Here is a 10,217-nt window from a genome sequence, read left to right as displayed (position 1 = left end):
TTTTTTTTTTTTTTTTTTTTGGCAGCAATAGTTCCATTTTTGGCAGCAATAGTTCCATTTTTTTTTTTTGGCAGCAATAGTTCCATTTTGGGCAGCAATAGTTCCATTTTTTTTTTTTGGCAGCAATAGTTCCATTTTGGGCAGCAAAGGTTCCATTTTTTTTTTTTTTGGGCAGCAAAGGTTCCATTTTGGGCAGCAATAGTTCCATTTTTGGCAGCAATAGTTCCATTTTTTTTGGGGGCAGCAAAGGTTCCATTTTTTGGCAGCAATAGTTCCATTTATTTTTGGGCAGCAATAGTTCCATTTTGGGCAGCAAAGGTTCCATTTTGGGCAGCAATAGTTCCATTTTTGGCAGCAATAGTTCCATTTTTTTTGGGGGGCAGCAAAGGTTCCATTTTGGGCAGCAATAGTTCAATTTTTTTTGGGGGCAGCAAAGGTTCCATTTTGGGCAGCAATTGTTCCATTTATTTTTTGGCAGCAAGTTCCATTTTTTGGCTGCAATTGTTCCATTTATTTTTGGGCAGCAAAGGTTCCATTTTGGGCAGCAAAGGTTCCATTTTTTTTTTTTGGCAGCAAAGGTTCCATTTTTTGGCAGCAATAGTTCCATGTTTTTTTTTTGGGGCAGCAAAGGTTCCATTTTGGGCAGCAAAGGTTCCATTTTTTTTTTTTTTGGGCAGCAATAGTTCCATTTTTTTTTTGGGCAACAAAGGATCCATTTTGGGCAGCAATAGTTCCATTTATGTTTTGGGCAGCAATGGTTCCATTTTTTTTTTTTGGGCAGCAAAGGTTCCAATTTTTTTTTTTGGCAGCAAAGGTTCCATTTTTTGGCAGCAATAGTTCCATTTATTTTTGGGCAGCAATAGTTCCATTTTGGGCAGCAAAGGTTCCATTTATTTTTTTGGCAGCAAAGGTTCCATTTTTTGGCAGCAATAGTTCCTTTTTTTTTTTGGGCAGCAATAGTTCCATTTTGGGCAGCAAAGGTTCCATTTTTGAGCAGCAATAGTTCCATTTTTTTTTTTGGGCAGCAATAGTTCCATTTTGGGCAGCAAAGGTTCCATTTTTTGGCAGCAATAAATCCATTTTTTTTTGGCAGCAATAGTTCCATTTTGGGAAGCAATAGTTCCATTTATTTTTTGGGCAGCAATGGTTCCATTTTTTTTTTTTGGGCAGCAAAGGTTCCAATTTTTTTTTTTGGCAGCAAAGGTTCCATTTTTTTGGCAGCAATAGTTCCATTTATTTTTGGGCAGCAATAGTTCCATTTTTGGCAGCAAAGGTTCCAATTTATTTTGGGCAGCAATAGTTCCATTTTTTTTTGGGGGCAGCACAGGTTCCATTTTGGGCATCAATAGTTCCTTTTTTTTTTTGGGCAGCAATAGTTCCATTTTGGGCAGCAAAGGTTCCATTTTTGAGCAGCAATAGTTCCATTTTTTTTTTTTGGATAGCATTAAAATCTATAATTTTTAATAAGAAATTTAGAAATCTATAATTTTTAAATAGAAATTCAGAAATTAGAAATTAGAAATTTGAAATTTAGTAATCTATAATTTTTAATTAGAAATTTAAAAATCTATAATTAAATAATTAAAAATTTAGAAATCTATAATTTATTAATAAGAAATTTAGAAACCTTTAATTTTTAATTATAAAATTGAAAATCTATAATTTATTTATTAGAAATCTATAATTTTTTAATTAGAAATCTATAATTTTTAATTAGAAGTTCAGAAATAAGAAACTAGAAATTTGAAATTAGAAATTAGAAATTTGAAATTTAGTAATCTATAATTTATTAATAAGAAATTAAGAAACCTATAATTTTTAATTAGAAATTCAGAAAGTAGAAACTAGAAATTTGAAATTAGAAATTAGAAATTTGAAATTAGAAATTAGAAATTTGAAATTTAGTTATCTATAATTATTAATTAGAAATTAGAAATTTGAAATTTAGTAATCTATAATTTTTAATTAGAAATTCAGAAATCTATAATTAAATAATTAAAAATTTAGAAATCTATAATTTTTAATTAGAAATTTAGTAATCTATAATTTTTAATTAGAAATTTAGAAATCTATAATTTATTAATTAGAAATCTATAATTTTTAATTAGAAATTCAGAAATTAGAAACTAGAAATTTGAAATTTGAAATTAGAAATTTGAAATTTAGTAATCTATAATTTATTAATAAGAAATTTAGAAAACTATAATTTTTAATTAGAAATTTAGAAATCTATAATTTTTAATAAGAAATCTATAGTTTTTAATTTTTTGGCAGCAATAGTTCCATTTTTTTTTTTTGGGCAGCAATAGTTCCATTTATTTTTTGGGCAGCAATAGTTCCATTTTTTTTTGGGGGCAGCACAGGTTCCATTTTGGGCATCAATAGTTCCTTTTTTTTTTGGGCAGCAATAGTTCCATTTTGGGCAGCAAAGGTTCCATTTTTGAGCAGCAATAGTTCCATTTTTTTTTTTTGGATAGCATTAAAATCTATAATTTTTAATTAGAAATTTAGAAATCTATAATTTATTAATTAGAAATCTATAATTTTTAATTAGAAATTCAGAAATTAGAAACTAGAAATTTGAAATTTGAAATTAGAAATTTGAAATTTAGTAATCTATAATTTATTAATAAGAAATTTAGAAAACTATAATTTTTAATTAGAAATTTAGAAATCTATAATTTTTAATAAGAAATCTATAGTTTTTAATTTTTTGGCAGCAATAGTTCCATTTTTTTTTTTTGGGCAGCAATAGTTCCATTTATTTTTTGGGCAGCAATAGTTCCATTTTTTTTTGGGGGCAGCACAGGTTCCATTTTGGGCATCAATAGTTCCTTTTTTTTTTGGGCAGCAATAGTTCCATTTTGGGCAGCAAAGGTTCCATTTTTGAGCAGCAATAGTTCCATTTTTTTTTTTTGGATAGCATTAAAATCTATAATTTTTAATTAGAAATTTAGAAATCTATAATTTATTAATTAGAAATCTATAATTTTTAATTAGAAATTCAGAAATTAGAAACTAGAAATTTGAAATTTGAAATTAGAAATTTGAAATTTAGTAATCTATAATTTATTAATAAGAAATTTAGAAAACTATAATTTTTAATTAGAAATTTAGAAATCTATAATTTTTAATAAGAAATCTATAGTTTTTAATTTTTTGGCAGCAATAGTTCCATTTTTTTTTTTTGGGCAGCAATAGTTCCATTTATTTTTTGGGCAGCAATAGTTCCATTTTTTTTTGGGGGCAGCACAGGTTCCATTTTGGGCATCAATAGTTCCTTTTTTTTTTTGGGCAGCAATAGTTCCATTTTGGGCAGCAAAGGTTCCATTTTTGAGCAGCAATAGTTCCATTTTTTTTTTTTGGATAGCATTAAAATCTATAATTTTTAATTAGAAATTTAGAAATCTATAATTTTTAAATAGAAATTCAGAAATTAGAAATTAGAAATTTGAAATTTAGTAATCTATAATTTTTAATTAGAAATTTAAAAATCTATAATTAAATAATTAAAAATTTAGAAATCTATAATTTATTAATAAGAAATTTAGAAACCTTTAATTTTTAATTATAAAATTGAAAATCTATAATTTATTTATTAGAAATCTATAATTTTTAATTAGAAATTCAGAAAATAGAAACTAGAAATTTGAAATTAGAAATTAGAAATTTGAAATTTAGTAATCTATAATTTTTAATTAGAAATCTATAATTTTTAATAAGAAATCTATAATTTTTAATTAGAAATCTATAATTTTTAATTAGAAATTTAGAAATCTATAATTTTTAATTAGAAATTTAGAAATCTATAATTTATTAATTAGAAATCTATAATTTTTAATTAGAAGTTCAGAAATTAGAAACTAGAAATTTGAAATTAGAAATTAGAAATTTGAAATTTAGTAATCTATAATTTATTAATAAGAAATTAAGAAACCTATAATTTTTAATTAGAAATTCAGAAAGTAGAAACTAGAAATTTGAAATTAGAAATTAGAAATTTGAAATTAGAAATTAGAAATTTGAAATTTAGTTATCTATAATTATTAATTAGAAATTAGAAATTTGAAATTTAGTAATCTATAATTTTTAATTAGAAATTCAGAAATCTATAATTAAATAATTAAAAATTTAGAAATCTATAATTTTTAATTAGAAATTTAGAAATCTATAATTTTTAATTAGAAATTTAGAAATCTATAATTTATTAATTAGAAATCTATAATTTTTAATTAGAAATTCAGAAATTAGAAACTAGAAATTTGAAATTTGAAATTAGAAATTTGAAATTTAGTAATCTATAATTTATTAATAAGAAATTTAGAAAACTATAATTTTTAATTAGAAATTTAGAAATCTATAATTTTTAATAAGAAATCTATAGTTTTTAATTTTTTGGCAGCAATAGTTCCATTTTTTTTTTTTGGTAGCAAAGGTTCCATTTTTTTGGCAGCAATAGTTCCATTTTTTTTTTTTTGGGCAGCAATAGTTCCATTTTGGGCAGCAAAGGTTCCATTTTTTGGCAGCAATAAATCCATTTTTTTTTGGCAGCAATAGTTCCATTTTGGGAAGCAATAGTTCCATTTATTTTTTGGGCAGCAATGGTTCCATTTTTTTTTTTTGGGCAGCAAAGGTTCCAATTTTTTTTTTTGGCAGCAAAGGTTCCATTTTTTTGGCAGCAATAGTTCCATTTATTTTTGGGCAGCAATAGTTCCATTTTTGGCAGCAAAGGTTCCAATTTATTTTGGGCAGCAATAGTTCCATTTTTTTTTTTTTTGGCAGCAATAGTTCCACTTTTTTTTTTTTTGGCAGCAAGTTCCATTTTTTAGCAGCAATAGTTCCATTTTTTTTTTTTTTTTTTTTTTTGGCAGCAATAGTTCCATTTTTGGCAGCAATAGTTCCATTTTTTTTTTTTTTGGCAGCAATAGTTCCATTTTGGGCAGCAATAGTTCCATTTTTTTTTTTTGGCAGCAATAGTTCCATTTTGGGCAGCAAAGGTTCCATTTTTTTTTTTTTGGGCAGCAAAGGTTCCATTTTGGGCAGCAATAGTTCCATTTTTGGCAGCAATAGTTCCATTTTTTTTGGGGGCAGCAAAGGTTCCATTTTTTGGCAGCAATAGTTCCAATTTTTTTTTTTGGCAGCAAAGGTTCCATTTTTTGGCAGCAATAGTTCCATTTATTTTTGGGCAGCAATAGTTCCATTTTGGGCAGCAAAGGTTCCATTTTGGGCAGCAATAGTTCCATTTTTGGCAGCAATAGTTCCATTTTTTTGGGGGGCAGCAAAGGTTCCATTTTGGGCAGCAATAGTTCAATTTTTTTTGGGGGCAGCAAAGGTTCCATTTTGGGCAGCAATTGTTCCATTTATTTTTTGGCAGCAAGTTCCATTTTTTGGCTGCAATTGTTCCATTTATTTTTGGGCAGCAAAGGTTCCATTTTGGGCAGCAAAGGTTCCATTTTTTTTTTTTGGCAGCAAAGGTTCCATTTTTTGGCAGCAATAGTTCCATGTTTTTTTTTTGGGGCAGCAAAGGTTCCATTTTGGGCAGCAAAGGTTCCATTTTTTTTTTTTTTGGGCAGCAATAGTTCCATTTTTTTTTTGGGCAACAAAGGATCCATTTTGGGCAGCAATAGTTCCATTTATGTTTTGGGCAGCAATGGTTCCATTTTTTTTTTTTGGGCAGCAAAGGTTCCAATTTTTTTTTTTTGGCAGCAAAGGTTCCATTTTTTGGCAGCAATAGTTCCATTTATTTTTGGGCAGCAATAGTTCCATTTTGGGCAGCAAAGGTTCCATTTATTTTTTTGGCAGCAAAGGTTCCATTTTTTGGCAGCAATAGTTCCTTTTTTTTTTTGGGCAGCAATAGTTCCATTTTGGGCAGCAAAGGTTCCATTTTTGAGCAGCAATAGTTCCATTTTTTTTTTTTGGATAGCATTAAAATCTATAATTTTTAATTAGAAATTTAGAAATCTATAATTTTTAAATAGAAATTCAGAAATTAGAAATTAGAAATTTGAAATTTAGTAATCTATAATTTTTAATTAGAAATTTAAAAATCTATAATTAAATAATTAAAAATTTAGAAATCTATAATTTATTAATAAGAAATTTAGAAACCTTTAATTTTTAATTATAAAATTGAAAATCTATAATTTATTTATTAGAAATCTATAATTTTTTAATTAGAAATCTATAATTTTTAATTAGAAGTTCAGAAATAAGAAACTAGAAATTTGAAATTAGAAATTAGAAATTTGAAATTTAGTAATCTATAATTTATTAATAAGAAATTAAGAAACCTATAATTTTTAATTAGAAATTCAGAAAGTAGAAACTAGAAATTTGAAATTAGAAATTAGAAATTTGAAATTAGAAATTAGAAATTTGAAATTTAGTTATCTATAATTATTAATTAGAAATTAGAAATTTGAAATTTAGTAATCTATAATTTTTAATTAGAAATTCAGAAATCTATAATTAAATAATTAAAAATTTAGAAATCTATAATTTTTAATTAGAAATTTAGTAATCTATAATTTTTAATTAGAAATTTAGAAATCTATAATTTATTAATTAGAAATCTATAATTTTTAATTAGAAATTCAGAAATTAGAAACTAGAAATTTGAAATTTGAAATTAGAAATTTGAAATTTAGTAATCTATAATTTATTAATAAGAAATTTAGAAAACTATAATTTTTAATTAGAAATTTAGAAATCTATAATTTTTAATAAGAAATCTATAGTTTTTAATTTTTTGGCAGCAATAGTTCCATTTTTTTTTTTTGGGCAGCAATAGTTCCATTTATTTTTTGGGCAGCAATAGTTCCATTTTTTTTTGGGGGCAGCACAGGTTCCATTTTGGGCATCAATAGTTCCTTTTTTTTTTGGGCAGCAATAGTTCCATTTTGGGCAGCAAAGGTTCCATTTTTGAGCAGCAATAGTTCCATTTTTTTTTTTTTGGATAGCATTAAAATCTATAATTTTTAATTAGAAATTTAGAAATCTATAATTTATTAATTAGAAATCTATAATTTTTAATTAGAAATTCAGAAATTAGAAACTAGAAATTTGAAATTTGAAATTAGAAATTTGAAATTTAGTAATCTATAATTTATTAATAAGAAATTTAGAAAACTATAATTTTTAATTAGAAATTTAGAAATCTATAATTTTTAATAAGAAATCTATAGTTTTTAATTTTTTGGCAGCAATAGTTCCATTTTTTTTTTTTGGGCAGCAATAGTTCCATTTATTTTTTGGGCAGCAATAGTTCCATTTTTTTTTGGGGGCAGCACAGGTTCCATTTTGGGCATCAATAGTTCCTTTTTTTTTTGGGCAGCAATAGTTCCATTTTGGGCAGCAAAGGTTCCATTTTTGAGCAGCAATAGTTCCATTTTTTAGCAGCAATAGTTCCATTTTTTTTTTTTGGATAGCATTAAAATCTATAATTTTTAATTAGAAATTTAGAAATCTATAATTTTTAAATAGAAATTCAGAAATTAGAAATTTAAAAATCTATAATTAAATAATTAAAAATTTAGAAATCTATAATTTATTAATAAGAAATTTAGAAACCTATAATTTTTAATTATAAAATTGAAAATCTATAATTTATTTATTAGAAATCTATAATTTTTAATTAGAAATTCAGAAATTAGAAACTAGAAATTTGAAATTAGAAATTAGAAATTTGAAATTTAGTAATCTATATTTTATTAATAAGTAATTTAGAAACCTATAATTTTTAATTAGAAATTTAGAAATCTATAATTTTTAATAAGAAATCTATAGTTTTTAATTAGAAATTCAGAAATTAGAAATTAGAAATTCGAGATTAGAAATTTGAAATTAGAAATTTGAAATTTGAAATTTGATATCTATAATTTTTAATTAGAAAATTAAAATCTACAAATTAATAATTATAAAATTGAAAATCTATAATTTTTAATTAGAAATTTAGAAATCTATAATTTTTAATTAGAAATTTAGAAATCTATAATTTTTAATTAGAAATTCAGAAATTAGAAACTAGAAATTTGAAATTAGAAATTAGAAATTTGAAATTTAGTAATCTATAATTTATTAATAAGAAATTTAGAAACCTATAATTTTTAATTAGAAATTTAGAAATCTATAATTTTTAATTAGAAATTTAGAAATCTATAATTTATTAATTAGAAATCTATAATTTTTAATTAGAAATTCAGAAATTAGAAACTAGAAATTTGAAATTAGAAATTAGAAATTTGAAATTTAGTAATCTATAATTTATTAATAAGAAATTTAGAAAACTATAATTTTTAATTAGAAATTTAGAAATCTATAATTTTTAATAAGAAATCTATAGTTTTTAATTTTTTGGCAGCAATAGTTCCATTTTTTTTTTTCTGGGCAGCAAAGGTTCCATTTTGGGCAGCAATAGTTCCATTTTGGCAGCAATAGTTCCATTTTTGGCAGCAATAGTTCCATTTTGGGCAGCAAAGGTTCCATTTTTGAGCAGCAATAGTTCCATTTTTTTTTTTTGGATAGCATTAAAATCTATAATTTTTAATTAGAAATTTAGAAATCTATAATTTTTAAATAGAAATTCAGAAATTAGAAATTTAGTAATCTATAATTTTTAATTAGAAATTCAGAAATCTATAATTAAATAATTAAAAATTTAGAAATCTATAATTTTTAATTAGAAATTTAGAAATCTATAATTTTTAATTAGAAATTTAGAAATCTATAATTTTTAATTAGAAACTAGAAATTTGAAATTAGAAATTAGAAATTTGAAATTTAGTAATCTATAATTTATTAATAAGAAATTTAGAAACCTATAATTTTTAATTAGAAATTTAGAAATCTATAATTTTTAATTAGAAATTTAGAAATCTATAATTTATTAATTAGAAATCTATAATTTTTAATTAGAAATTCAGAAATTAGAAACTAGAAATTTGAAATTAGAAATTAGAAATTTGAAATTTAGTAATCTATAATTTATTAATAAGAAATTTAGAAAACTATAATTTTTAATTAGAAATTTAGAAATCTATAATTTTTAATAAGAAATCTATAGTTTTTAATTTTTTGGCAGCAATAGTTCCATTTTTTTTTTTTTTTTTGGGCAGCAATAATTCCATTTTGGCAGCAATAGTTCCATTTTTGGCAGCAATAGTTCCATTTTGGGCAGCAAAGGTTCCATTTTGGGCAGCAATAGTTCCATTTTTTTTTTGCAGCAATAGTTCCATTTTTGGCAGCAATAGTTCCATTTTTTTTTTTTTGGGCAGCAAAGGTTCCATTTTGGGCAGCAAAGGTACCATTTTTATTTTGGGCAGCAATAGTTCCATTTTTTTGGCCGCACAGGTTCCATTTTGGGCATCAATAGTTCCTTTTTTTTTGGGCAGCAATAGTTCCATTTTGGGCAGCAAAGGTTCCATTTTTGAGCAGCAATAGTTCCATTTTTTTTTTTTGGATAGCATTAAAATCTATAATTTTTAATTAGAAATTTAGAAATCTATAATTTTTAAATAGAAATTCAGAAATTAGAAATTTAAAAATCTATAATTAAATAATTAAAAATTTAGAAATCTATAATTTATTAATAAGAAATTTAGAAACCTATAATTTTTAATTATAAAATTGAAAATCTATAATTTATTTATTAGAAATCTATAATTTTTAATTAGAAATTCAGAAATTAGAAACTAGAAATTTGAAATTAGAAATTAGAAATTTGAAATTTAGTAATCTATATTTTATTAATAAGTAATTTAGAAACCTATAATTTTTAATTAGAAATTTAGAAATCTATAATTTTTAATAAGAAATCTATAGTTTTTAATTAGAAATTCAGAAATTAGAAATTAGAAATTCGAGATTAGAAATTTGAAATTAGAAATTTGAAATTTGAAATTTGATATCTATAATTTTTAATTAGAAAATTAAAATCTACAAATTAATAATTATAAAATTGAAAATCTATAATTTTTAATTAGAAATTTTAAATCTATAAATTAATAATTATAAAATTGTAAATCTATAATTTATTAATTAGAAATCTATAATTTTTAATTAGAAATTCAGAAATTAGAAACTAGAAATTTTAAATTAGAAATTAGAAATTTGAAATTTTGTTATCTATAATTTTAAATTAGAAATTTAAAAATCTATAATTAAATAATTAAAAATTTAGAAATCTATAATTTATTAATAAGAAATTTAGAAACCTATAA

Source organism: Rhopalosiphum padi, unplaced genomic scaffold (assembly GCF_020882245.1).
Source record: "Rhopalosiphum padi isolate XX-2018 unplaced genomic scaffold, ASM2088224v1 scaffold2, whole genome shotgun sequence".
Lineage (NCBI taxonomy): Eukaryota > Metazoa > Arthropoda > Insecta > Hemiptera > Aphididae > Rhopalosiphum > Rhopalosiphum padi.
This window is presented reverse-complemented; position numbering follows the sequence as displayed.